The sequence below is a fragment of the Geotrypetes seraphini genome, chromosome 2 (assembly GCF_902459505.1).
Source record: "Geotrypetes seraphini chromosome 2, aGeoSer1.1, whole genome shotgun sequence".
NCBI classification, from domain to species: Eukaryota; Metazoa; Chordata; class Amphibia; order Gymnophiona; family Dermophiidae; genus Geotrypetes; species Geotrypetes seraphini.
Genome location: NC_047085.1, coordinates 148,253,572 through 148,281,210, shown reverse-complemented (window position 1 = coordinate 148,281,210; position 27,639 = coordinate 148,253,572). Strand labels below are relative to the sequence as shown.

The following is a 27,639-nucleotide window of genomic DNA, read 5'->3' as shown; positions in this document are numbered from 1 at the left end:
TTGGGCGCTTCACCTTTGAATTGGGACTCCTCTGCTTTCATGGCTGGCAGGGATGCCAAAAACATCGTCCACCTGGGTCACATCTGCAGCAGCACTTAATTTACTCAGGTGCCCTTTTGCTGCTAATGCTGGCTGTCTAGTTCAGGGTTAGGGAACTCCGGTCCTCGAGAGCCATATTCCAGTCGGGTTTTCAGGATTTCCCCAATGAATATGCATGAGATCTATTTGCATGCACTGCTTTCAATGCAAATTCATTGGGGAAATCCTGAAAACCCGACTGGAATATGGCTCTCACGGACCGGAGTTCCCTACCCCTGGTCTAGCTCATGTCAATAGAACATGCATGGGAGAGTCGGCATTAGTGACTGAAGCACACCTGAGGGAATTAAGTGCTGCTGCAGATGTAACCCAGGTGGGAGATGTCTTCAGCTGGAACGGTTTGGCATCCCCAGCAGCAAAGATAATATTGGTTCGTGGTGGGCAGCTGTGGCTGCATGGGATGGGGGATGAAAATGGGAAATAATATTGGAACCACACAGTCCATTTTTGTGAACCCTTTCCCCCCTCAAATGAATTTCTAGCCGCGCCTTTGTTCCATGCTCATTCTCCATCCCCTCCCCCCAAAATTAAAACAAATGAATGTGGTTGACTTAGCGTATGCAAATGGAACAATTAATGTAGGATGCTTTATTGTGTTCTGCATTAAGCCTTCGTTAGCGCTTAACAAAGCTTGGTAAAAGGATCTCTTTATGTGTTATGCAAGCCAACTCAATATCAGACCCCTAGTTATCTAGTCTAATTTTAGGAAGCTTTTTACTTTTTAAAACTAATCTTGAGAAAAAAATATGAGCAGTGAAAAATTATGCATGCCTTTTGCATGTGAAATAGGAGATAAACTTTGGGCTCCTTTTACAAAGGTGCGCTAGCGGTTTTAGCACACGCTAAAATGCCGCATGTGCTAGCTGCTACCGCATCCTTTTAAGCAGGCGGTAGTTTTTCGGCTAGCGCACGCTATAGCACACGCTAATATTGTGCATGCGCTAAAAAGGCTAGCGCACTTTCGAAAAAAGGAACCCTTTGAGGTGATATATGGTTGGGGAGACAACGGCCCATGTAGTTTTATATTTTTAAAACTATGTACCACTACATGGCTTAGAAGGAAAAATTTAGGCAATAAAAAAATCTGCGCAGATAATTTCACCGAGAAATAATTTTAAAAGAAATGTAGGCTCCTACTTTACCTTTGACAAGTATAAAACCAAAGATAGAAACATCAAAGGTTTTTGTACCAACAATAGCAGTTCTGATAATGAGTCCTTGATTATTATTCAGAAGACGGCAGAATGTAGAAATTCTCTTATGTAGTTTGTTACCATACTTGTTGTAAGACATGATGGCTGAATGAATTGCTGTCTGCAGGTCTCTTGCTAATTTCCATTTCATGGCAGGCTAATAATATAACTGCTGTCTTTCCCTTTACATTTTAGGCCATTTATGAATCGCACTGGTAAAGAATATACTAAAGCTTCTAAAGAATTCTTCTATTAAATGATGAAATGAACTAAAATGAAAAACTGGTAAAAGGTAAATGTATGGTTTATCTTATCAAATTATACCACTTGCAGTATTTTCTTTCATCAATAGAGGGACATCTCTGAAGTTTGCTAGTATTAGATTGCAATATTTTAATAAATATTGTAAAAATTAAACCTTTTTCAATAAAGATTTTCCCACAAGTTCAGAAAAAACAAAAAGTCCCTTTTGCAAAAAATTCAGGCCCATATTCTATAAATGTTGCCTTAAGATGAAAACGTTATTTTTTTTTATTTAAAAAAAAGCATTTTAAAAGGAAAAATGTAGGCGTCTACCGGTGCCTTACAAAACAGCACCTGCATCATGCCTATGGAGGCATTTTACACTGCCTAATGCCACTGTAGTCATGGTTAATACCAGAACTTGCATTAGGCGTCATAAAGCACCTCAATAGGCACAATTCAAACCCTGGCCTACATTTCCAGTGAGTGCCTTTTCCGAAGCCGCAATTCTATAAATGGCATCATCGTGTGATTGACACACAATCAGCGGCCATTTTTAATGCGGTCACCAACAATGACACTTTTTATAGAATCCGGGCCTCAGTGCCTACAAATTCCTGCATGCTAGAAAATGAAAGATTTCGGTCTGGGGTTCTCAACCCAGTCATCAAGACACACCTATGTGGCAGATTTTCAGGCCATAAAGAATATACAGTGCTCCCCTGCAAATTTGTGGTCCGCATTCACGGTCCTGGTCATTCGTGGTATTTTCCGACCGCAAATGACCGGGCAGGAGAGGGCAGCCGGAGAGGGCAGCTGGAGTGCCTGCAAGTGAAGGAAATCACTCGCGGTATGCTACGACCGCCACTTCCTGTGCTAAAGTCGGGCCTCACCAATCAGGAGCTGCGTGTCAAAGTAGCTCCTGATTGGTGAGGCCTGGCTTTAGTACAGGAAGAGGCGGTTGGAGCATACCGCGAGTGATTTCCTTCACTTGCCAGTGCTCCGGCTGCCCTCTCCTGCCACTCCTGCTGCCCTCTCCTGCCTCCTCTGCTAAAAAACGTATTCATGGTTTTTCAACATTCGCGGTGGTTCCTGGAAAGGAACCCCCGCGAATATCGGGGGAGCACTGTTCATGAGATAAATTTGCATGCACTATCTCCATTATAGTCAGATCTATCCAATAAATAGATATTGGGTGGATCCTGAAAACCTGACTGTGTCCTGAGTGGGTTGATCTAGATTAATTTTATGTAAAAGTATATTGAGTGTCTATTTGTTAGGTTAGTTAAACTGAGATTTTATAGTTATCATTTCAAATAATTATGTAGTCATTAATTTTTAGTTGTCATTACTGCAATTGAAGAACTGTAATCTGTATGTTTGGAATAGCCTAACCAACTTCTGAATGACTTAGATCCCAGACTTTCAAAACTAATTTTGATAGGGAATAGTATAATCATATTTTGGTAATTTGAAAGTGTTTTCTGAGGTTTAGGACTCCTTTTACAAAGGTGCGTTAGGGCCTACATGCATGGAATAGCGCATGCTAAAATGCCGAACACGCTAGCCGCTATCGCCTGCTCTTGAGCAGGCGGTAGTTTTTTTAGCTAGCGCGTGTGCTAAAAACGGTAGAGCACCTTTGTAAAAGGAGCCCTTAATGACATTTCCTAGGCAAAGATTTACTCCTAGTACCCAAAACAGCACTACGTGTCAAAATGAGGCAGGCTAAGAAGAGCGATGCAACTGATAGAGTGGTGGTATTAAGGGAAGGGGAGAGCAAATGAGATGCTGGACACATGATGGTAAAGGAAGGGAGGCAGAGATGCTGAACTATGAGGGAGAAGGAAAGGCTAAACAGGGGAAGATGCTGGACCTGGAGAGAGATAGAGAAGGGAGATGCTAGGTATGAGAAGGGAGACAGAGAGGGAAAACATACTGGGCATAGGAAGGATGAGATTATAGAAAGGAGAGATGCTGGATATAGGGGGAAGGAAAATAGGAATAAGAGGCTGAGGATAAAAAGAGAGAGAGACAGATATATAAAGCTAGTAACTAGATTTGATAAAAAAGAAGGAGATTGAGGTCTGAATAATAAAAAGGATAGGTAAAATTGGAATGGATAGACAAAAATAAATGGAAGACAGCTGAAAGTGAAAGGTCGATGATAGAGAGAATATACAGATAAAAGCAGAAACTAGGAATTGGGACCAAGATGATTAGAAAAATAAAATCATCAGACAACAAAGGTAGAAAATAGGAATTTATTTTCAATTTAGTGATTGAAATATGTCAGTTTTTGAAATCTACATCTGCTGTCTTTATATTTTGCAAAGTATGATAGGAAATGCATCTCTATATCTATTTCTATGGTACTGTGTTGCAGGCAAAATCTGGTTTCTTGGGGGTTTCAATTTAATATTTGTCTACAACTCATATTTCTTTTTTTCAGTTCAATATTTTTTATTGATTTTTTTGAAAAAATATAAGAAACAGTTCAAGTACATGGTATCAAAATATAAAACAAAACATTTAGTATAACTAATATTCAGTTACATTGTGCAATGTAGAATTGAATCGTTTTAAAAGATCTAAAGTACTAGGACTGTTCATGAAAAATTAGTAAAAGGAAAGATAAGAGGAAAGAGAAATTGAAGGAAGAAAAAGAAGAGGAAGAGGAAGAAGAAGAAGAGAGGAGTGTCTAAGAAATAGATTTAACATATGAGTCTAGGAATTTCCAGGGTGATTTACATTGTATCAAATTTTTGGAAAGTCGAATTATATTTTTCTTTTCATAAGCATATGATTCAAATTTATGATACATGCTCAAAGAATTCCACCAGAAGGTATAGTTTAGTAATGAAGAGGACTTCCAATTTTTCAAGATGTGCATAAGGGCAGTCACAAACATTGCATCAATGAGTTTAGGAGGACAGTTAGACTGTGTAAAACAAGGGTGTTGAGATCGGAGAATTATAGTGTCAAAGGAAATTTCTTCTGAACAATTGGTAATAGACTTTATGGTGTCCCAAATGCACGTCCAAAAGGAACGAACTTGAGCACAATGGAAAAGCATGTGATCAAGAGTCCCAACTTCTTTCATACAGTTCCAACATATAGAGTCTTGTTTTAGGTTAGCTTTCCACATCCGAAAAGGTGTCCACACCGCATTCCACATAATGAAGAACATTGATTGTGAGACTCTGGATGATAAAAGAGGTCGGTTTGTCGAGGTCCAAAAGAGTTCCCAGTCAACATCAGAAAGTGAGGTTGTCAGCATAGATTCCCAATGTTTCATGGAATGAGAGGAAAATGTAAAAGAGTGATCTCTTAGAATACTATAAAAGAGAGATATCGCTTTACCTTTTGATATAGCCAATGTGGACCAGTGATACAAAGTGTGAGTGGATGTCATATAATCAAAGCGTATAGACATAGAAGATAACATCTCAGTAAGAGAAAGCCACTGTGAGTAAGCAGAAGGAGACAAAGAGTAAGTAGAGCAAATTGTGTCAAAGGGAACAAACGAAGTGAGAGTGGTTATCTGATGGAGAGACCACAAACCAGCCCGCTGCCACCTCTTCCATGAAAGAGATTTACTATTGATTTGGATTTTGAGGTTGTTCCAAATGGACAAGAGTGGACTGTCTTTAATTGAAATCTCTGCGATTGTGTCTAGTATATGAAGGGCATGCTGCGTTGCACTCAACAAGGAGTATTTTCTCAAGAGTTTGGGTACTGGCACCGTCCATTAATTAATTAATTACCGTTTCTTGTAGTGAAGATATTACAGATGTTTTTTCCTCTAGGACGTCCAAACGGTGTCGGGCATCCACAAATTGGGAATTAATTGCCTCAATCTCACCCCTTAAGAGTTTGATTTCATCAACCTGTTCTTGAATTATGCTCCGATTTGATCTTATTTCTTTCAAGAGCAAGTCTAATGAAGCCTCATCGTTCTTGGACGCCATTTTCTCTGGTGTGTTCAGATCAGATTTCTGCTTCTTCCCTCCGATAGTCACAGGTGGAACAGTTTCGTTTTTTGTCAATTTTGAAGGCGACATAGTGACTCATGAAGTTATATTTTGGCGAAATAGCGAAGTTTTGTGTTTTTTATTTTATTTTATTTTTTTTTTTCCAAAAAATAAGCACTTTATAATCAGTTTCGAGTGTGGGTGAAGAGGAGTAGTTATTTCATGTTTGTGGTTCCCGCGGTAATCAAGCCGCGTCTCTTAATGATGTTGGTCTAGATTGAGGCGGTTAGTTTGTTGTATATATGAGGATTTCCGCGTTTGTTGTGAAGTCTTAAAGAATCAGTTATTGCGTTTGAATTATAAGTTGGACTGTTTGAGCTTCACTCAGCCGCTTCGCAAAGGCGCGAGCTAAGGCGCACGCGCCTTTGCCGTGCGCCTTAGCCGGCGCGCCGAACGGCTGCGCCATTGAGCTGCCCACTTTAAAGTTTCCCGGCAGGGGCTGGGGGGCGGAGCAAGCTCGCACGCCCGGCCCAGCAGTAAGATCAGCGTCGGCTGGGTTGGCTGAAGCAGGGCAGGCAGCCGTTGAAAGAGAGACGTCCCCGGGTTGGTTCAGGGTCGCGAGGGCTGTCCCTAAGCAGCAACGGCTGCTAGATGTCTCCTCTGCTCGAGCTGCCCACTTTAAAGTTTCCCGGCAGGGGCTGGGGGGCGGAGCAAGCTCGCACGCCCGGCCCAGCAGTAAGATCAGCGTCGGCTGGGTTGGCTGAAGCCTACAACTCATATTTCTAATTTTAGTTTTTGATACTTTACTCTGTACTTGGTGGTATTTTATCTGTTTCTGCATTTGCGGCCAAGTTCTGATATTCTGTTCCCATGTTTGGATCTGTAGCAATATACCCTGCCCTGATTCTGCAAAGTGCGTCTAAAATTAGGCGCTGTTTGGATGTCCAAGATAGGCGGCCTTTGTAGAATCATGCTCAGCGGCACTCAGCACTGTTTAGGTGTCTAAATTTTTAGGCGTCTTTTAGAGAATCAGGTTTTAGGTGAGAGTTAGACGTCCAAACAATGTCCTTACTGTTATATTTTATTATTATAATGTTATTAGAATAGTGATTTTCATTATAATTGTGATACTGGGAGTTGGATCTGTTTAATGCTTTTTATTTATTTCTCTTCCATCAGAGAGAGTGACTGGGATTCAAACCAGCATTAGGGTAGAAGGCTATAGGTTTAACCAGTGTGCTACACAGTGAGCTAGCAAGTTGCATAGCAATTGTAAAACTAGGTCCTATAGGCATTGTAAAGGAAGCCTACTTTTCAGCATAGTTTGGGCTTCAGATAGACCTGAGTTCTATGGCTGGAACTTAGGCACAGTTTGGACGTCATTAATACAATCTGCTAAATAGCTCTCTGGGTTTTATTTTTGCTTTATTAATATCAAAATACATTTAATAAGGCACCACATAAACAGGGCACATCAAAACATATATATTGCATACAAAACCTTCTGTTTTTGGGACAAACAGCAATGCTATTTACTAATTGGAGGCAAAGATCCACTAACTGAAGCACACACATGAAAAACACATCTTTAGGTTTGGATGCCTAAGTCCTGCTCAAGTTTCAAGTTTATCAAGTTTCAAGTTTATTAGGTTTTAATATACCGACCATCAAATAAATATCTGGCCGGTATACATTACAATAAAAATATAAATAAGAAAGAGGAGTTAATATATTCAATATTTAGAAGTACAAACAGTGTATATTAAGACATAAACTAGACAAACTTGATTGTGAGGGAAGAGGTTTATGGAAGGGTAAAATTACAATGTTGAGAGAAAAGGGAGAAAGAGGGAATGGAAAAAAACCATTTGGGTGGGGAAAAAGTCTTTGAAATAATTTTTGAAAGTTAAATAATTGAAAATACTTAGGTGCCCTTTATAGAATCAGGGCCTCAAAGTGTATTAATGGTCTGGGGTCCACTGCAATAAATAAATAAATAAATATGTATGATGTTATGCATTCCTAGGTAAGGGTCCTCTTGTGCCTCTTGTCCTCTGTGTCTTTTGTAATCTGCTTGCTATTGGTAAGAGTATGGGCCCCTTTTATAAAGCAGCGCAGCAAATGTGCCACAGCCCACAGGTATTCAATGGGCTGTGTTGCATTTGCCATGCGGGAATCACTATCACAGCTTTGTAAAAGGAGCCCTATATGTTGCAGTTATTGAGATGACATCATAATCAGACATTTTTATATGGTGAGCCCCATTAGAAAATGCCTGTTTTACTATGCACCCATTGGGGGGGGGGAGGGGACTTCTGTGAATGAAGTATATATGCTAAATTTGATCCAAAATGGTTCAAATGGTGGGGTCAGGGGATCGGTATTATTTATATTAGCGTCATAAGTTACATAATGTATTTAAAACAATCTTTTCCTGAATATATCCAACAATTATAAAGTTTATTTTTATATATCCTGAGAATATAAATTGCAGTATTTTCTTTTCTTTGGGGAAAGGGGGGGGGAACAGTCTGACCAGTGTTCTGAAAAAGGACGTCCTCCCTTGAACTTTGACTAGAGCTCTGAGGTAACCCTCTCTTATACAACAAATTGTCTTGAGCACCTCCTTAACATGCTGGTCTTTGTGACGATATTTCATTTTTCTAATCTGTAAGATTACAATTTGATTTTTGCTTTCTGTTATATTGTCTTTGAATTGTACAAATACATTACATTAAAATGTTTCCTTAAAAATGAAAATGTGATTGTAGAATTTCTAGATAATTGCTAGAAAAGTCATCATGAAACGGCACATAAATTGTGATTGTTGCAGTTGTCTGGGTCTCATTGTGTCTGGGTAGGTAGAACTGACGTTTCAGCCATCATGTTGTGGCTTTCTTCAGGGTGTGATGTGAGGTCTGCAGTTTGTCTTTATATATAGGGGGTTCTCAAACATGATGGGCTGGGGTTTGAGCTGATTGAGGCAGGAAAGTCCATTGTCACGAATTTGAAGTTTGGCAGGAGAGTCTATTGGTGAAATACTAAGAAGGCAAACAGAATGCTAGGCATAATCAAGAAGGGTATTACAACCAGAACGAAAGAAATTATCCTGCCGTTGTATCGGGCAATGGTGCGTCTGCATCTGGAGTACTGCGTCCAATATTGGTCGCCGTACCTTAAGAAGGACATGGCGTTACTGAAGAGGGTTCAGAGGAGAGCGACGCGTCTGATAAAGGGGATGGAAAGCCTTTCATACGCTGAGAGATTGGAGAAACTGGGTCTCTTTTCCCTGGAGAAGAGGAGACTTAGAGGGGATATGATAGAGACTTACAAGATCATGAAGGGCATAGAGAAAATGGAGAGGGACAGATTCTTCAAACTTTCAAATAATAAAAGAACAAGAGGGCATTCAGAAAAGTTGAAAGGGGACAGATTCAAAACGAATGCTATGAAGTTCTTCTTTACCCAACGTGTGGTGGACACCTGGAATGCGCTTCCAGAGAGTGTAATAGGGCAGAGTACGGTACTTGGGTTTAAGAAAGGATTGGACAATTTCCTGCTGGAAAAGGGGATAGAGGGGTAAAGATAGAGGATTAGGGCCGCCGCGTGAGCGGACTTCTGGGCACGATGGACCTCAGGTCTGACCCAGCGGAGGCATTGCTTATGTTCTTATGATACTAATGCAAAAGTTAGATGGAGGAATTTTGCAAATCTGCATGAAAGTGTATAAAACTAATAACCATGACAGTAAATTATATTACATATCTATAACAAGTGTTCCACGAGGACATTAGGCCAAGTATTCTCACAACTGGGTAAAGTCATCTGATGCAGCCTGGTGCGGAAACTGCCCAGCGTACTGTTTCTTTAATAAGCCTTTGGCAGTATCTCACTGCACATGCGGAAGGCATGCATGGTGGGATGATGCCAAAGACTTCTTAAAGTAATGGTATGCTGGGCAACATCTGCACCAAGCTCCATCAGATGATGTCACCCAGTTATGAGAATATTTGTATTATGGCTGCTTGTCCTCGGAGAATGTTTTTCACACTTTTAGGAAATGTAAGCCTAGCCTAACAAGGATCTTGTAGCTGTTCAGAAAATGCAGTATGCATTAATTAAAGCACAGCTGCCTCTTTTGTAAAGCTACTACAACTCTGAGTCTTCAAAAATCCAGTGAGTGGAGTAGAATGGGTACAAGTGGATCGATTTTTTCATTCTGTCAAAAATGACAAAGACTAGGGGACACTCGATGAAGTTACAGGGAAATACTTTTAAAACCAATAGGAGGAAATATATTTTTTTACTCAGAGAATAGTTAAGCTCTGGAACGCATTGCCAGAGGATGTGGTAAGAACGGATAGCGTAGCTGGTTTTAAGAAGGTTTGGACAATTTCCTGAAGGGAAATTCCATAAGTCTGTTATTGAGAAAGACACGGGAGAAGCCACTGCTTGCCCTGAATCGGTAGCATGGCATGTTGCTACTCTTTGGATTTTGGCCAGGTACTAGTGACCTGGATTGGCCACCTTGAGAACGAGCTTGATGGATCATTGATCTGACCCAGTAAGGCTATTATTATGTTCTTACATTAGTGACTTCTTTTGAGGTGGCAATAAGTTCAGCTGCGCTAGCAGCATTCCTGATAGCTAGCAAATGGTAATAACCCATACCAGCTGTCACAGCCAACCACTCTTCCATCCACCCATGCCCTGCACTTTCCCTTGTTAAACAGCTAACATGGGGATTTTACCAGAGCAGCTGCCTTTTTAATGGAAGAGGCAGTAGGTGTGTTTGTGCTACTATCGACAATGCTGTAAGCTCCACATTAGCTGTTTGACATAGTTTAGTAGATGGACCCCTTAATTTATACATATTTACCCTGTTTCCCTGAAAATAAGAGCTAGCACAAAAATAAGCCCTAGCATGATTTTTAAAGATGCTCCTAATATAAGCCCTACCCTAAAAATAAGCCCTAGTTAAGATCAACCGCTGAAGCCCCCCTTCAATGTCCCTGACACTCCCTGACTCTAGTGCTGCCCAATTCACTGAAAAAAAATTGAACTCGTCAATTCAGCGACCCCACCAAGGTGAGACCTGACATACCTTTGCTCCGAGGCTTCCTAAAGCAGCAGCGGCGGCAGTGGCTACACTCTGAATGGGCTGCTTCATGGCCTTCCCCACTGAGAAGGGAGGGTCAGTGGGGTTCTGCTGCATGGGGCGATGGAAGGGAGGGAGATAAGGATAGAAAGATGATGCAGAGGGAAGGCCCGGCCCTGGTGGAAAAGACCATGGAGCAGCCCATTCAGAGCACTACCGCTGCTGCTGTTTTTGGAGGCCTCGGAGCGGAGGTATGTCAGTCTCACGGTGGGAGGGTCGGTGGGGTTCTGCACAGGGGAATGGGAGGGAGGACTAGAAAGATGCTGCATAAGAGAATGGGTGAGAGGGGAGGAAAGATGCTGCACATGGGGTGGTGGGGAGGTAGAAAGGAAAGAGGAAGAATTGGGGTGGAAGAGAGAGATGATTGTTATACATGACAAAAAAATAAGACATCCCCCGAAAATAAGCCCTAATGTGTTATTGGACACAAAATTAATATAAGGCACTGCCTTATTTTTGAGGAAACATGGTAGATACATTTACAAATGAGTATTTGTAGATATACCTTGAATGTAAATGTCATGAAATAATACAGTTTAATAATAAAGATGATAAAGTAAATATAAAGCCGTGTTGTTTAAATCAATTTGGGTAAAGCAGTAAAATGTCTTGCTAGGTAGATGTCTAAGGAAAGGAGTGTGTGTGTACAACTCAATTGTACTTATTTGTCTCTTTTCTATAAATATTGTAGTTCTACCCCTGTCCCTTTTGTATCAGGTTAGTCCTTGTCTGATTCTGTCTGTATTTTAAGCTGTAATATTATGTCCCTGCTTTTATCTTGTACGTTGCTTAGAGGTTTTTATAGGCGATATTATCAAATTTAAATAAACCTGAAACCTATGTATGTGAGAGAGCAAAGCTAGTATAGCAGAGAGAGACAGACAGACAGAGAGATCAATTCTCTCGTTCCAGCATCTTCCTCTATTATCATTTAGTTTTGATTGATCAATTACCAAAGAAATATGAATTCCTTTGAAGGTCTGGCCCTCAGAGCCAAGCTGTCTAGTTCCTTTTGTTGCTCTCAAGTACTGGTCCTAAGATATGCTGCTATGACCAAAAGGGTAGGAGACATTCAGTCTACCTGCACCAGGGATTACCTAGGGTCAGACCTTTATTATCTTTTAAAATATCTCAGAGGCCTTTGGATAACACTCTGGGTAGGCCTGAAGCCTCAATCTGGCTAACTTTCAGGTTAGGCCCAGGATAGCACAATCTCTTGCTGACAAACAGCATTGAATATTCGGTCTATTTTAGCCACTATAAATTTAGCCACAGTATGTTGATATTTATCGCTGGCCAGCTAAGTTTATACTGTGTTTCCCCCAAAATAAGACAGTGTCTTATATTAATTTGGGGTCCAAAAAACGCATTAGCGCTTATTTTCCATGTACAACAATCATCTCTCCCTTCCTCTCCTCTACCCAATTCTTCCTCTTTCCTTTCTCCTCCCCCCCCCGCCCCCCCATGTGCAGCATCTTTCTTCCCCTGTCACCCATCCCCTTGTGCAGCAGAACACCACTGACCCTTCCACCAACGGCAGCTGTTTTTGGAGGACACAGAGTAGAGTTATGTCAGGTCTCACTGGGGTAGGGATTGCTGAATTGACGAGTCCGATTTTTTCAGTGAATCGGGCAGCACTAGTATCAGGGATGGAGTCGGGGAGTGTCATGGACATTCGGGGGGGGGCTTCGGGGGTCAATCTTAACTAGGGCTTATTTTGGGGGTAGGGCTTATATTAGGAGCATCTTTAAAAATCATGCTAGTGCTTATTTTCAGAGAAACAGGGTACAGATTCAGAAGCGCTTAGAGATCAGGGCCAGGACATTTCAATATACTGCCACATATCCCCCCCCCCCTTTTACAAAACTGCAGAAGTGGATTATAGTGCCAACTGGCGTGCTGAATGCTTTGTGCTGCTCCTAACCCTCATAGAGTTCCTATTTCCCTCCTTTACAAAGCCACGGTAGTGCTTATTTTTGGGATAGGTCTTATTTTCGGGGAAACAGGGTAGCATTCAAAGTGGTCCAATTTGACCACTAAACATAGCCAGCCAGCACTTTAAATTTTGCAGAGAGCCACTAAGCACTAATATTCAATAGCCATTTTGTGCTGAATATTAGCGCTTCGCTGGTACGTGCTAACTAGCCAAAAGCGTTCCTTGCAATTTAAATAGTGCTGAATATCGGGCAACTGGTCTTTGGTTTGCTAATTCTAAAGAGAGCTATCAGAAAGAGACATGGTCAGCTTTCCTAGTGTAGGTGAAATTTGTCATACTGCTCAGTTTACAAGAAAGTAGTAATAAAATCTAACTGGAGACTTCCAAGCTTTTACAAATATATACTAGGCTTCAATCCAAATAATGCATCATCCATTTAAAATATTTATATTTCTGTTTATTCCAAAAATTGGTAAACTAAACAAGACTAACAAGATTGATTGGCAACATAGATTTTCATTAATTCAGCAACCTAGAATAGCATATCCAAAATGCAGTAATTGAATCTCAGTGCATTCCCAACAGGTTTCTAATTACAGCATCCCAGAAGCAATGTGAAATTGTTGTATTTATACTTTGTAATTGGAAGAACAATTTTTCAAAAACATGTACACAAGATGAATGGCTGCTTACAAAGGTAAAAGAGCTACCATATATACGCGAATATAAGTCAATCCGAATATAAGTTGAGACCCCCTTTTTCCCCCCAAAAGAAGGAAAAATGGTTGACTCGAATATAAGTCGGGCGGCTTAATATTCAAGTGTCCTGCCCTGTCAGGCTCTGCACCCAGCACCCTCTCTGCCAAGCTCTGTACCCAGCCCCCTTCCCTCCATCTCTCCCCTGTCAGGCAGTGCACCCAGCACCCTTCCTTCCTCACCTCCCCTGTCAGGCTCTGCACCCAGCACCCTTCCTTCCTTCCCCTGTCAGACTCTGCATTCTCCCTCCCAGGCTTTGCCCTCTGTCCCCCCTCCCTGCCCTATCTTCATGCCTCTGCCGATCCCTGGTGGAGGTGTAGCGGGTCCTCTGTCGATCTCTGATGGAGGTGCAGTGGGTAGTAGCAAACTTTCTGAATTCCTGCCCCGCTGCTAACCAACTGCGGGGATCCACTTTGTTCATCTCAGCGGCATGAGCAGCAGCACAATTTGGCGCTGCTTCTTGGTGCTGAGCGACTTCCTTACTGGCTCCCGCAAATTCTCGTTCCTGCCCGCTGCACCTCCACCAGAGATCAGCAGAGGACCCGCTGCACCTCCACCAGGGATTGACAGAGGTATGATAGGGCAGGGAGGAGGAAGAGGGGCAGAGCCTTGTGGCGGCGGCCTTAAAAAATTGTGGGAGGGGGCATTGACCTGAATATAAACCAAGACCCCCATTTTTAAGCCAATTTTATGGCCCCCAAATCCCGGTTTATATTCGAGTATATACGGTACTTGAAAATACCCATTCTGTGTGTCAGTGCAAGTAAACAGCTTAATTTTATGTGATTTTATTGTATAACCCATGGTTATACAAACATATTACTTTGTCCCATATTACAAATAAGCTGAGATTTCATTCAAAATCATATCTTAGTATTTTGACAATACAAATCTAAAGGAGTTAAAAATTTTAAATATTGAAATGCTCCATCTTTTAATCACAACAATCTCCTCATACCTTCTAGTGAGGAAGGAATAGCAAAGTGGTTAGGGCAACAACCTCAGCACCCTGACGTTGTGGGTTCAAATCCCATGCTGCTCCATGTGACCCTGGACAAGTCACTCAATCTTCCATTGCCCCAATCCATATATTAGATAGATTGTGAGCCCACCTAGACAGATAAGGAAAATGATTGCAAACCGCTTAGATAACTTTGATAGGCAGTATACAAATACCTAAACTAAATAAACATGCAACATTCCACAAGGGACAAAGCAATATTACTTTTCCACTCAGATATTTACGTGCGGTTTCTGTTCCCTTTACTTTGTTCTATAATAGCCATAAGTACAACACACAATTTAGCCTTTTCTTTACTTATTAGATGAGATAAAGCAGCTGACCTCCAAATAACTATGTTATAACTCAAATCAGACCGAACTTCTAACATATTAGTAATTCATTTCCACACTTGAACCCCAAACTGCTTCATATTCACACAAACATAAAAGACAAAGTACCCACAGCAGACCTAAAAGACCAATATCCATAACAGCCAATAATAGTCAATTTTGCAACCTTTCTAGGTATGCACAAAGCCCAGTGGGCTATTATAAAGACTGAGTAACTGCTGTCAACAATGATGGTCTACAGACGCCCAAAAGCTTTCCATTGTGCCCTTCTCCAAATCATACTCCCATAGCCTCTTTAGAGCATAACATGCTCTTATATACAGTAGTGACTACTGTTAGGTGTCTAGATTGGCATGCCTAGCCAATCTAAGCGCCAAACTTACCCTCCCCCACCCCCTTTTTATGAAGCCGTGTTAGGGTTTTATATCACCGGCCGTGATGGTAAAAACTCCGACACTCATAGAATTCCTATGGAGTGTCAGAAACTTTACCGCCATGGGCAGCGATAAAAAAAAGGGGTTCAATCAGTACTATTAATTGAACGGTGCCATTAAAAATCAATTAAAAAAAACCCAAAAAATAATTTACCAGTAGGTAACTAACTTGGTAAGTGCCATGTAGGCGTCTTCACCAAGGCACCTACCAACGTCTAGCGGTGCCTACATTAAGTGCTGATATATTAAGAAAAGAAAATACTGGCCTAATATACCGGCACCTTATGATATCTACTGGCACCTAAGTCGACAGACGCCAGTAGGTGTGATTCTACAAATGGGGCCTAACTTTGACATGCGGTAGGTGCCATTTTCACAGACACATACTGAGTTAGATGCCGTTTAAAGAATCAGGCCCTAGATGCCTTCTTAGGTGAATCTACAAGAGTAATATAAGAACATAACATAAGAACATAAGCTGTGCCTCTGCTGGGTCAGGCCTGAGGTCCATCATTCCCAGCAGTCCGCTCATGCGGCGGCCCATTAGGTCCAGGACCTGTATACTAGCCCTCTATCTATACCCTTCTATCCCCTTTTCCTTCAGAAAATTGTCCAATCCCTTCTTGAACTCCAATACCGTACCCTGTCCTATCACTCCCTCTGGAAGCGCGTTCCAGGTGTCCACCACCCGTTGGGTGAAGAAGAACTTCCTAGCATTGGTTCTGAATCTGCCCCCTTTCAACTTTTCCAAATGCCCTCTCGTTCTTGTAGTTGTCAAAAGTTTGAAGAATCTGTCCCTCTCCACTTTCTCTATGCCCTTTGTGATCTTATAAGTCTCTATCATATCTCTAAGTCTCTGCTTCTCCAGCGAAAAAAGCCCCAGTCTCTCTAATCTTTCAGCGTATGAAAGTTTTTCCATACCTTTTATCAAACATGTCGCTCTCTTCTGAACCCTCTCGATTATCGCCATATCCTTCTTTAGGTACGGCGACCAATATTGGACGCAGTACTCCAGATGCGGGCGCATCATCGCCCGATACAACGGCAGGATAATTCTTTCGTTCTGCTTGTAATACCCTTCTTGATTATTCCTAGCATTCTATTCGCTTTCTTAGCAGCCGCTGCACATTGTGCCGATGGCTTCATTGTCATGTCCACTATTACCCCCAAGTCCTTTTCATAGTAACATAGTAGATGACAGCAGATAAAGACCCAAATGGTCCATCCAGTCTGCCCAACCTGATTCAATTTAAATTTTTTTTATTTTTTTTTTATTTTTTCTTCTTAGCTATTTCTAGGCAAGAATCCAAAGCTTTACCCGGTACTGTGCTTGGGTTCCAACTGCCAAAATCTCTGTTAAGACTTACTCCAGCCCATCTATACCCTCCCAGCATTGAAGCCCTCCCCTGCTCATCCTCCACCAAATGGCCATATACAGACACAGACCATGCAAGTTTGCCCAGTAACTGGCCTAGTTCAATATTTAATATTATTTTCTGATTCTAAATCTTCTGTGTTCATCCCACGCTTCTTTGAACTCAGTCACAGTTTTACTCTCCACCACCTCTCTCGGGAGCGCATTCCAGGCATCCACTACCCTCTCCGTAAAGTAGAATTTCCTAACATTACCCTGAATCTACCACCCCTCAACCTCAAATTATGTCCTCTGGTTTTACCATTTTCCTTTCTCTGGAAAAGATTTTGTTCTACGTTAATACCCTTCAAGTATTTGAACGTCTGAATCATATCTCCCCTGCCTCTCCTTTCCTCTAGGGTATACATATTCAGGGCTTCCAGTCTCTCATCATACGTCTTCTGGTGCAAGCCTCCTATCATTTTCATTGCCCTCCTCTGGACCGCCTCAAGTCTTCTTACGTCTTTCGCCAGATACGGTCTCCAAAACTGAACACAATACTCTAAGTGGGGTCTCACCAATGACCTGTACAGGGGCATCAACACCTTCTTCCTTCTACTGACTACGCCTCTCTTTATACAGCCCAGCATCCTTCTGGCAGCAGCCACTGCCTTGTCACACTGTTTTCTTGGGAACTCTCACTCAATAACAGCCCTCCCATCATATAGCTGTACCTCGGATTTCTGTTTCCTATATGTAAGACTTTACATTTCTCTACATTGAACTTCATCTGCCATCTCGTCACCCACTCCCCTAGTTTGTTCAGGTCCCTTTGTAAATCTTTGCAGTCCTCTTTTGTCCCCATTAAATATCACTTAACAGAACTCAGGCTCAGTGACCACTTTCAAATACTGTAAATAGTGCCTCAATTGCAGCCACTGATGCTTATACTGTAAATTATATTCCCTACTAAGTGCTTCAAACGGCTTAAAGTTACCACCATGCAAAAGCTGGTGAACATACCAATTACCCTTATCCTGTCATTCACTCCAACTAATTGTGCAGTTTTTTTATGGATGATCATTACTAGGAGCCTTTGTGAAAGTAGGTTATAAATCACAATAATTAAAAAATAATATACCTAGCCTACACACTCAATGCGCAGTAATGAATAAGAACCACTTTTAAGAAGTGTCATTCCCCTCTCCTTTGTTTTCTCCTGCCCTCTCACCTCCCTTTTTTATTTATTTTAGCTCGATGTATTTTACACTTTCCTAACCTCTGATCCTTCTGTTTCTGTACATTTATGTCTTGTCTACTTAACATAGATTTTCTTTTAAGAATTGTTCCCCCTTTTTCTTTATTTTTATTCTCTTTTAAGTTTTTAGTATTGTAAACCATCTAGGTACATGTTGATAGACGGTATATCGAGTACAGAATAAACTTGGAAACATAAATAGTTTAACCAGCATTATCCTAAGTTGGTCAGGGGAAGCAATATTGTACATAGTTTTGCATCAAAGTTACATGTATTGATTTGCATGAACAAAGCATTCCCAGAAAAAGCATGTGAAAATCTATTTGGATGCTTTCACCAGAGCAGTTTCCCCCAAAAAATGTATGCGCATAATTTTTCTTGGAGAATTTATCAAAATCCACAAATAAAAGTGCCCACAAACTTTATATCAAAATGCATAAAAAAATATGGAATGTATTACTGCTGGCATAATTTAAATATACCGGTCTTATGGAAACTCCGAACCATTAAAAAGTATTTTGATGTAGCATCATTTCGTCTGCTAGTTCAGTCCTCCATCTTAAGTATGCTTGACTATTGCAATATTATTTATGTGGGTACATATAAGAAAACCCTGAAAAGACTTTGAGTTATTCAAAATTCAGCAGTTCGGCTGATTTTTGGTTTGAAAAAAATGGAAACATATCAAAAACTACATTGGTTAACAATGGAGGCAAGAGTTTTGTTTACGTTTTCCTGTATCTGTTTTAAATCAATATTTGGTATGGCTCCTGCGTACTTGGCCTCTCACTTTTTTCTAGACTGTTTTAATACCGTGTTTCCCCGATGATAAGGCAGGGCCATCAAATAAGACAGCCCCCCCTTTTTAGAAAAAAATGTAAAATAAGGCACCCCCCCGCAAATAAGCCACCCACCGATACCTGCGCTTACCCGAATCGGGTGGTACGGTGGGTGACTCCGTGTGGTCCCTCCGTCTACCGTATTTGCCTCCATGGCTGCGTGCCGTGCCTCGTCGTGAAGAGGAGGAAGTGACAGGACTGCAGCGCGCGCACGTGACTCCGTGCAAGGAAACACAGGCAGCTTCCCTCATCCCTCCCTAACGGAGACTGCAGGAGTTTGTTCCCGGCCAGAACATCCAATACAGGTAATAAAATTCTGTTTTTTTTCAACAATAACTGTGTACTGTAGTCTTCTTCATGGGTAAATAAGGCATCCCCCCGAAAATAAGCCCTAGAGCATATTTTGGCCTTCCAAAAAAAATAAGACAGTGTCTTACCTTCGGGGAAACACGGTAGGCCTACATGCAGAATCCATATGTTTACTTACCCAACAATAAATGCTTGCCACTTTAAAAGATTTCCGGATATAATTCTTGCATTTCGGGCAAGTAAAATGAATGACTGGCTGGGTAATATTATTACGTGTGCTCCATCTTATTTTATTTTTAGAAAATTAGTAAAAACACAGTTGTTTGATCGATTTGTAACCTAATGATTTATTGTTTTAATTTTTTATCCTTTTATCTTGTATGTATTTCTGATGATTTGTATTGTGTTTTTTTCATTGATTGTCCAGACTTCTCATTGTAAACCGCCTCAAACTATTATGGCTTTGGCGGTATACAAGAATAAATTATTATTATTATTATTGATAACCAGCACTAAACCCAGCTTATGTAAGATGCCAGTTGCAACGTTGAACTTAATCCATATACAGTGGTGCCTCGCATAACGGACGCCTCGCACAGCGAACGCTGCGCACAACGAACTTTATGTCTTGATTCGTACAACGAACTTCGTTTCACACAACGAAGTCGCCCGAGCTGCATCCTTAACTGCCCTCTCTCCGCCTGGCTCCCTCTTGCCCCCCCCGACTCCCCGACACGATCGGGGCAAGAGGGAGCCCAAGCCCTCTTGCCCCCCCGACTCCCCGACACGATCGGGGCAAGAGGGAGCCCAAGCCCTCTTGCCCCCCCGACTCCCCGACACGATCGGGGCAAGAGGGAGCTCAAGCCCTCTTGCCCCCCCGACTCCCCGACACGATCGGGGCAAGAGGGAGCCCAAGCCCTCTTGCCCCCCCGACACGATCGGGGCAAGAGGGAGCTCAAGCCCTCTGGCCCCCCCGACTCCCCGACACGATCGGGGCAAGAGGGAGCCCAAGCCCTCTTGCCCCCCCGACTCCCCGACACGATCGGGCCAGGAGGGAGCCCAAGTCCTCCTGGCCACGGCGACCCCCTAACCCCACCCTGCACTACATTACGGGCAGGAGGGATCCCAGGCCCTCCTGCCCTCGACGCAAACCCCCCCTCCCCCCAACGACCGCCCCCCCCAAGAACCTCCGACCGCCCCCCAGCCGACCCGCGACCCCCCTGGCCGACCCCCACGACACCCCCAACCCCCTTCCCCGTACCTTTCTGTAGTTGGCCGGACAGACGGGAGCCAAACCCGCTTGTCCGGCAGGCAGCCAACGACGGAATGAGGCCGGATTGGCCCATCCGTCCCAAAGCTCCGCCTACTGGTGGGGCCTAAGGCGCCTGGGCCAATCAGAATAGGCCCGGGAGCCTTAGGTCCCTCCTGGGGGCGGGGCCTGAGGCACATGGGCCCAACCCGACCATGTGCCTCAGGCCCTGCCCCCAGGAGGGACCTAAGGCTCCCGGGCCTATTCTGATTGGCCCAGGCGCCTTAGGCCCCACCAGTAGGCGGAGCTTTGGGACGGATGGGCCAATCCGGCCTCATTCCGTCGTTGGCTGCCTGCCGGACAGGCGGGTTTGGCTCCCGTCTGTCCGGCCAACTACAGAAAGGTACGGGGAAGGGGGTTGGGGGTGTCGTGGGGGTCGGCCAGGGGGGTCGCGGGTCGGCTGGGGGGGGCGGTCGGAGGTTCTTGGGGGGGGCGGTCGTTGGGGGGAGGGGGGGTTTGCGTCGAGGGCAGGAGGGCCTGGGATCCCTCCTGCCCGTAATGTAGTGCAGGGTGGGGTTAGGGGGTCGCCGTGGCCAGGAGGACTTGGGCTCCCTCCTGGCCCGATATTGTCGGGGAGTTGGGGAATCGGCGGGGCAAGAGGGCTTGGGCTCCCTCTTGCCCCGATCGTGTCGGGGAGTCGGGGGGGCAAGAGGGCTTGGGCTCCCTCTTGCCCCGATCGTGTCGGGGGGTCGGGGGGGGCAAGAGGGCTTGGGCTCCCTCTTGCCCCGATCGTGTCGGGGAGTGGGGGGGGGGGGCAAGAGGGCTTGGGCTCCCTCTTGCCCCGATCGTGTCGGGGAGTCGGGGGGGCAAGAGGGCTTGGGCTCCCTCTTGCCCCGATCGTGTCGGGGAGTCGGGGGGCAAGAGGGCTTGGGCTCCCTCTTGCCCCGATCGTGTCGGGGAGTCGGGGGGGCAAGAGGGCTTGAGCTCCCTCTTGCCCCGATCGTGTCGGGGGTGCCAGGGACCACACGGAGTCACCCACCGTACCACCCGATTCGGGTAAGCGCAGGTATCGGTGGGTGGCTTATTTGCGGGGGGGGGTGCCTTATTTTACATTTTTTTCTAAAAAGGGGGGGCTGTCTTATTTGATGGCCCTGCCTTATCATCGGGGAAACATGGTAGAAAAAAAAAAAAAAATGAACAGTTAAGTCCCAGTTTTTGCCGCTGAGACTCTGCCCTCTCTCACTGTAAAATTAGACTCTACTTAGTCTGTCTTTAAATTTAAAAAAATGTGTGTTGTTTTAAAAAACAATTATGTTTTTAGATGTATCTAAATAAAAATAATAACCAAAAATTTATCTTTTTTTATGTCATCTTAGCATATTTTATGCTGCAGAACGAATTATTTTTTTTTACATGTATTCTTATGGGAAAACGCGTTTCACATAACGAACGTTTCGCATAACAAACTTGCTCCTGGAACCAATTAAGTTCGTTGTGTGAGGCACCACTGTATTCAGTACTGCTTTCTCCATAGGTAGAGGTGCTGAATATGGAATTAGTTTTGTAAATGGTGCCAAAATCTGTGCTGGGAGCTATTCTATAAATGGTGCTCTAAAATGGGCATTGTTTATAGAATAGCGCTCAGCACTAGGACCTGTGTCCCAATCTAACGTGACAGGATTTTCACCATCTGAATCCTAGATTAAATTCCCATAACTAAATTAGGCATAGATACACCAAATTCTATTACATTGCACACAAATCCTAGAAATGCACCTGACCTGTCTATGTCCTTCCTATGGCCAGAACCCCATTTTCAGATCCACATGGAAAAATTTACACCCATATCTTTACAGAATAGTGACCAGTAGAAATCCAAAAATCGTGATGCCAGAAATCTGGACCACCTGAGAATCCGAGCTATTCAAAATTGTGACATCCAGACCACCCAAGAATCCGGACTACACGTTCTGCAAAACTTCTTCCTCCTGCCTTCCCCTCCCTGCATAGTCTGACGTTTCTTTCTCCAGTCCCTGCCCTGCCCATGACTCTCTCTCACTCTCCCATGCAATCCCCAGTGTACAATACCTTTGCAGGTTAAAGTCTTCTGTGATATAGCACCAGTGGCTGTCTTATTCACAGACTGCCTTCAGCCTGCACTGTGGCTTTCCCTCTGACCTGTTCTGCCCCTTCTGAAAACAGAAAGTTGCAATATCTACATTTCAATTATTGCCAGTTATCACCAATAATTGATTCTTAGTGGTCATCATGCTGACAATATTTATTTAGCTCAAGCCTGCAAAGTAAACATCTGACTTACTCAGCAAGCAGCTGAATATTGACACTGTCTAAATAATTGTTGTTGTCCATCTGTACTCTTAATACAGAGAATATTGGTCCATCTGCTGATAAAATTGGTCTGATATTAATCTTTGTCTTTTTTGAAAATATACATATAGGCAAATTACACTTTTATCAGCTGCCAACGAGGAGGGCCTTAGCAATTGTGGGGCCTTGTGCACACCAGCTTGCAATAGAGTAGACATGCCGGATGGTGTGAATAACATGAAGAAAGACCTGGCAAAGCAAGAAGAATGGTCTGAAATTTGGCAGCTAAAATTTAATGCTAAAAAATGCAAGGTCATGCATTTGGGCTGCAAAAACCAGAAGGAACGGTACAGTTTAGGGGGTGAAGAACTTATGTGCACAACAGAAGAGCGGGACTTGGGTGAGATTGGCAGATGAGCTGTGGCCAAACAGGTTGAAAAGGTGATGGCGAAAGCTAGAAGGATGCTAGGTTGCATAGGAAGAGCTATGGCCAGTAGGAAAAAGGATGTCTCTGTAGAAAGACTCTGGTAAGACCACATTTAGAATATTACAATTCTGGAGGTCACACCTTCAAAAAGACATAGATAGGATGGAGTCGGTCCAGAGGAAGGCTACTAAAATGGTGTGTGGTCTTCGTGATAAGGCTTATGGGGACAGACTTAAAGATCTCAATCTGTATACTTTGGAGGAAAGGCGAGAGAGGGGAGATATGATAAAGACATTTAAATATCTACATAATATAAATGTGCATGAGTTGAGTCTTTCATTTGAAAGGAAACTCTGAAATGAGAGGGCATAGGATAAAGTTAAGAGGTGATAGATACCGGAATAATCTGAGGAAATACTTTTTTACGGAAAGGGTGGTAGATGTGTGGAACAGTCTCCCGGAAGAGGTAGTGGAAACAGAGACTGTGTCTGAATTTAAGAAGGCCTGGGATAGGCACGTGGGATCTCTCAGAGAGAGAAAGAGATAATGGTTACTGCGGATGGGCAGACTAGATGGGCCATTTGGCCTTTATCTGCCATCACGTTTCTATGTTTCTAAAAAGGCTGGACATAGGAAAACTACAAAATATAGTACTAATGCATAAATAAAGAAAGAAAGAAAACAGCATAAATTAATCAAACCCAGGAAAAGTCAAATTAAATGAAAAATAATTAAAAATAAAATAAACCCCAGTCAAGCTCAGGCAATTTCCAAGATCAATATTCACAGACCATTGAGATTTTAACAGCTCATCTGCCACAGTTACTCTTCTCCTGGCTCGATTGATGAAGAATGCAAGTGACGGCATTATTAGAAACCAGAAAGCAATAGATTTATCTGACTGTTGCTGTTAGACTGACATAGGCTGCTGGAGACACGAGAGTGCTCAGCCCCTCATTAAAGCCAATCTAAATTACAATCCTGGCCAAATTCAAACCAAATCACTTCAGTTCTAACCAGCAGACAGTCATTAGCTGATGCAGTGACACATTCTGACTGTGTAGCTCAGGTCAAAACCACCAGCAGTAAGCAGCAGGAACAAGATCTACCGAGCTGTGCAACAAGTGTTAATGCTGCGCCAAAACCACGACTCCACCAGCAGACTTCATGGAGAGGAGGCGAAGAGAGACAAAACAATTTCACACGGGACTTCAGCAGAAATCCCGGAGACTGGACATACGCCGGAAGTTGGGGAAGAAAGGCACTCCTTGCTGCCATGGCAGAGCCATCACAGCATTAATTTCCTTTGCCTCAAGCTATGCCCAGATGAGAAAAAGAGAAAGGTGGGTCCTCCGCAGCCAAGCAACAGAGAAGGAGCCTTTGCATCAGGAAGATATGCTGTCCATCAGCCACGTCAGCCTTCCAAATGTCAGCAAGACCACCCCCATCAAAATGATCTCCAATCAGCGACAAAGACAGTCATCTAGAAAAAAGAGTGGAGACAGTAGGGTGCAGGTCAAAAGAACAGCAGGTAGGAAGGCCTTGAATCGTTAGGTAAGCATTCTAAACGGTCATTCTCAGGAAAACAAAGATATTGACAAAATCAGAAGCTTCTGCCTTATCCTTGTTAAAAATTAGAAATAAAGCAAGGCACAGCTTAAAAAAATTAAATGAGTAAGAAACTAATCGAAAAACAAGATAAAACCAAAATTAAATTAAAGACAAAACGAAAGAGGCATTACAGCCCACGTCCTAATCAGACGCCATCTTGCATCCGTGTATCTTCTCATATTTATTTTGAAAATGACACAAAGATTTGCAACAAAGTGGACACCCCAGAAGGCGTAGAGAACACAAAAACCAATCTAATAAAACTAGATAAATCTGATAAAACCGCCCAATCCACTGACCCCCTTGGAAAGCCCCGCCCCCTTCCCCTCCACTTCAGCCTCTCACTGTCCCTACCCCAACCTCCCTACTTTACTTTTATTGTTATTTACCCCTTACTCCCACTCTGTAACCACCCTCTACTCTATTCACCATTGTATACTGTCTAAAACAGAATAGGTTCATCTCTTACTCTGTACTTTTCCGTTATTGTATACCGTCTTGAACTGAACAGATATGACGGGATATAAATAAAGCTTACTATTATTATTAGAAGGCCGGTCTTGTGCTTAAAGTTAAAATGTAATGCATAGAAGTCCAGAGTGATGCACTTGGAGAACAGAAATCCAAAGGAGGTATATGAATTAGGAGAGGAGAAGCTGAAATACACAGACCAGGAGAGGGACCATGAGGTCATAATGTCTGAAAATCTTAAGGCGGTAAAGCAATGAATTGAGGATGCAGGATGACAAGACTTTGTAGCAATGGAGTCCTTTTTCATAGATAGGGTGGTTGATGTCTGGAATGCCCTCCTGGTGGAAGTGATAAATACAGAGAATCCCTTTATAGAAAAAGGATAGGCTTGCTTGTCATGTTGGCCCTGTTACCCTGCTATCCCTGTCCTTCGTTGTTATCCCTGGGTTGGTTGCCCTCTGCTGAGCTTCCTTACAGGGGCTCTTTTCGGGGAACGGGTGTTTTTCAGGGGGGGGGAGGGGGTTTGCCTTTGCTGTACATGACTGTTTCTGTGTTTTCATCCTTGCTTTGTATTGTGCCCTTTGGGGTCCCTTCCACTTTCAATAAACATATATTTAAAAAAACCAACTAAAATGACCTCATAGTTGTTGATGTGTTATGATGGTCAGGAAAAGTGCTTAGAAAGCAACTTTAGTAGTTGAGAAGTAAGTACAGTGATAAGCAAACTTCAATGGTCTGTGTCTTGTAAATGACAAAGACAGATCAGGATCAAATATCCTATTTTTTTCTACCATGCTGTCATTTACTATGTTCCTGTGTAAGTTGCCTTTCCAGTGTACTTTTAAGGGTGATTCAAGAGAAGACTCAGTGGAGCAGAACCCTGGAGAGTAAACATTCATATGTCAAAGACTTTTCTCATAAAAAAAGCAGAGGGATGTTGAATCTGTAGAAAGATTTCAAGACTTTCTACAGTTGTATAGTAACACCATAGAGAAAAGATGAAGGTGACTTAAAAGAAACAAAATCCATGTACAATTGAAGTTAATGCTTCCTCAGTACTCACTGAAATGAGATAAGCATTTACTTCAATTGTACAGTGCTCCCCTGTGAATTCGCGGTCCATGATTTGCGGTCCCGGTCATTCGCGGTATTTTCCGACTGCGAATGACTGGGCAGGAGAGGGCAGCCGGAGTGCCGGTGAGTGAAGGAAATCACTCACAGTATGCTCCGACCACCTCTTCTTATAAAGGTGGGACCACAGACTCTCTTGCCAGAATTTAAAATTGGGTCCATGAACGCTCTCACCAATATTCAACATTCAAACTTGGATTTCCAATGAACTTTCCTTCCAAAATTCAAATTCATGACTAACAGACTTCCCTGTTCTCAATCAAGGCAGCCCAACAAACTTTCCTGCCAAAAATTCAAATTTCTTGACTCACAGACTGCCTTGTTCACATTCAGGTCTGTGGACCCCTATATATAAAGACACTGCAGACTGTAGAGCATACCCTGAAGAAAGCCACAGCATGATGGCTGAAACATTGTTTCTACCTACCCAGACACAGTGAGACACGGAAAACTGTTACAATCATCTTAGCTGATTAACACTCCCACGCCTAGTCCACCCATAACACTCCCCCTCAAAAATATTTTATATATATATCCACAGGCAACATACTAAAAAGTTTTGGACAATTTAGGACTCTTAAGTTAGAACATAAGAATTGCCATCTCCGGATCAGACCCTGGGTCCATCAAGTCCGGTGATCCGCACACGGGGAGGCCACGCCAGGTGTACCCTGGCATGGATTAAGTCCCCATGTCACTGTATGCTTCCCAAGGGAGATGTGCACCTAATATACCCTTACCCGTGTCACTCTATGCCACTCCTAAGGAGATGTGCATCTAGTTTACCCTTAAATCCTAGAACGGTGGATTCTGCAATTACTTCCTCCAGGAGAGCATTCCAGGTGTCCACCACTCACTGTGTGAAACAGAACTTACTGATATTCGTCCTGAACCTGTCCCCCCTCAGCTTCAGACTGTGTTCTCTTGTCCATGTCACATTGGACATTGTAAATAGCTGCTTTCCCTGCTCTATTATGTCGAATCCTTTCAGTATTTTGAAAGTCTCGATCAGATCCCCCCACAGTCTCCTCTTCTCGAGGGAGAATAATCCCAGTCTCCTAAGTCATTCCTCGTAGTTCAGGTTCTCCATACCATTCACTAGCTTCGTTGCTCGTCTTTGCACCCTCTCTAACAGTTTTATATCCTTCTTTAGGTATGGGGACCAATGCTGGACGCAGTATTCCAGGTGCGGTCTGACCATGGCTCTGTAGAACGGTACTATAACTTTCTCTGATCTACTCGTGATACCCTTCTTTATCACACCTAGCATTCTATTTGCTTTCTTCGCTGCCACCGCACATTGCACCCATGGCTTCAGGATCCTATCTATCAGTACACCCAGGTCCCTTTCCTGTTCGGTCTTTTCCAGAGTTACACCTGACATACTAAACTTGTGATCTTTATTTTTTCTGCCCAGATGCATCACTTTGCTTTTTTCCACATTAAACTTCATCTGCCATTTGTCTGCCCACTTCTCCAATTGATTTAAGTCGCTCTGGAGTTCTTCGTTGTCCCTCTA

The 27,639-nt window shown here is 43.1% G+C and overlaps 1 protein-coding gene across 7 annotated transcripts in view; it reads left to right on the top strand.

Annotated features, from left to right (window-relative positions):
- The window catches only part of DLGAP1 (DLG associated protein 1), a 759,376-nt gene that overhangs the window by 324,547 nt on the left and 407,190 nt on the right, over nucleotides 1-27,639 (top strand). For 6 of the 7 annotated variants that reach the window (XR_004538413.1, XR_004538412.1, XM_033934400.1 and 3 more), the window contains one exon: nucleotides 1,488-1,584. The exons of the other annotated variant lie outside the window; for it this stretch is intronic. The gene's annotated coding sequence lies outside the window, so the exon portion shown is untranslated. The remainder of the gene's footprint in view (nucleotides 1-1,487; nucleotides 1,585-27,639) is intronic. 7 annotated transcript variants of the gene reach the window in all.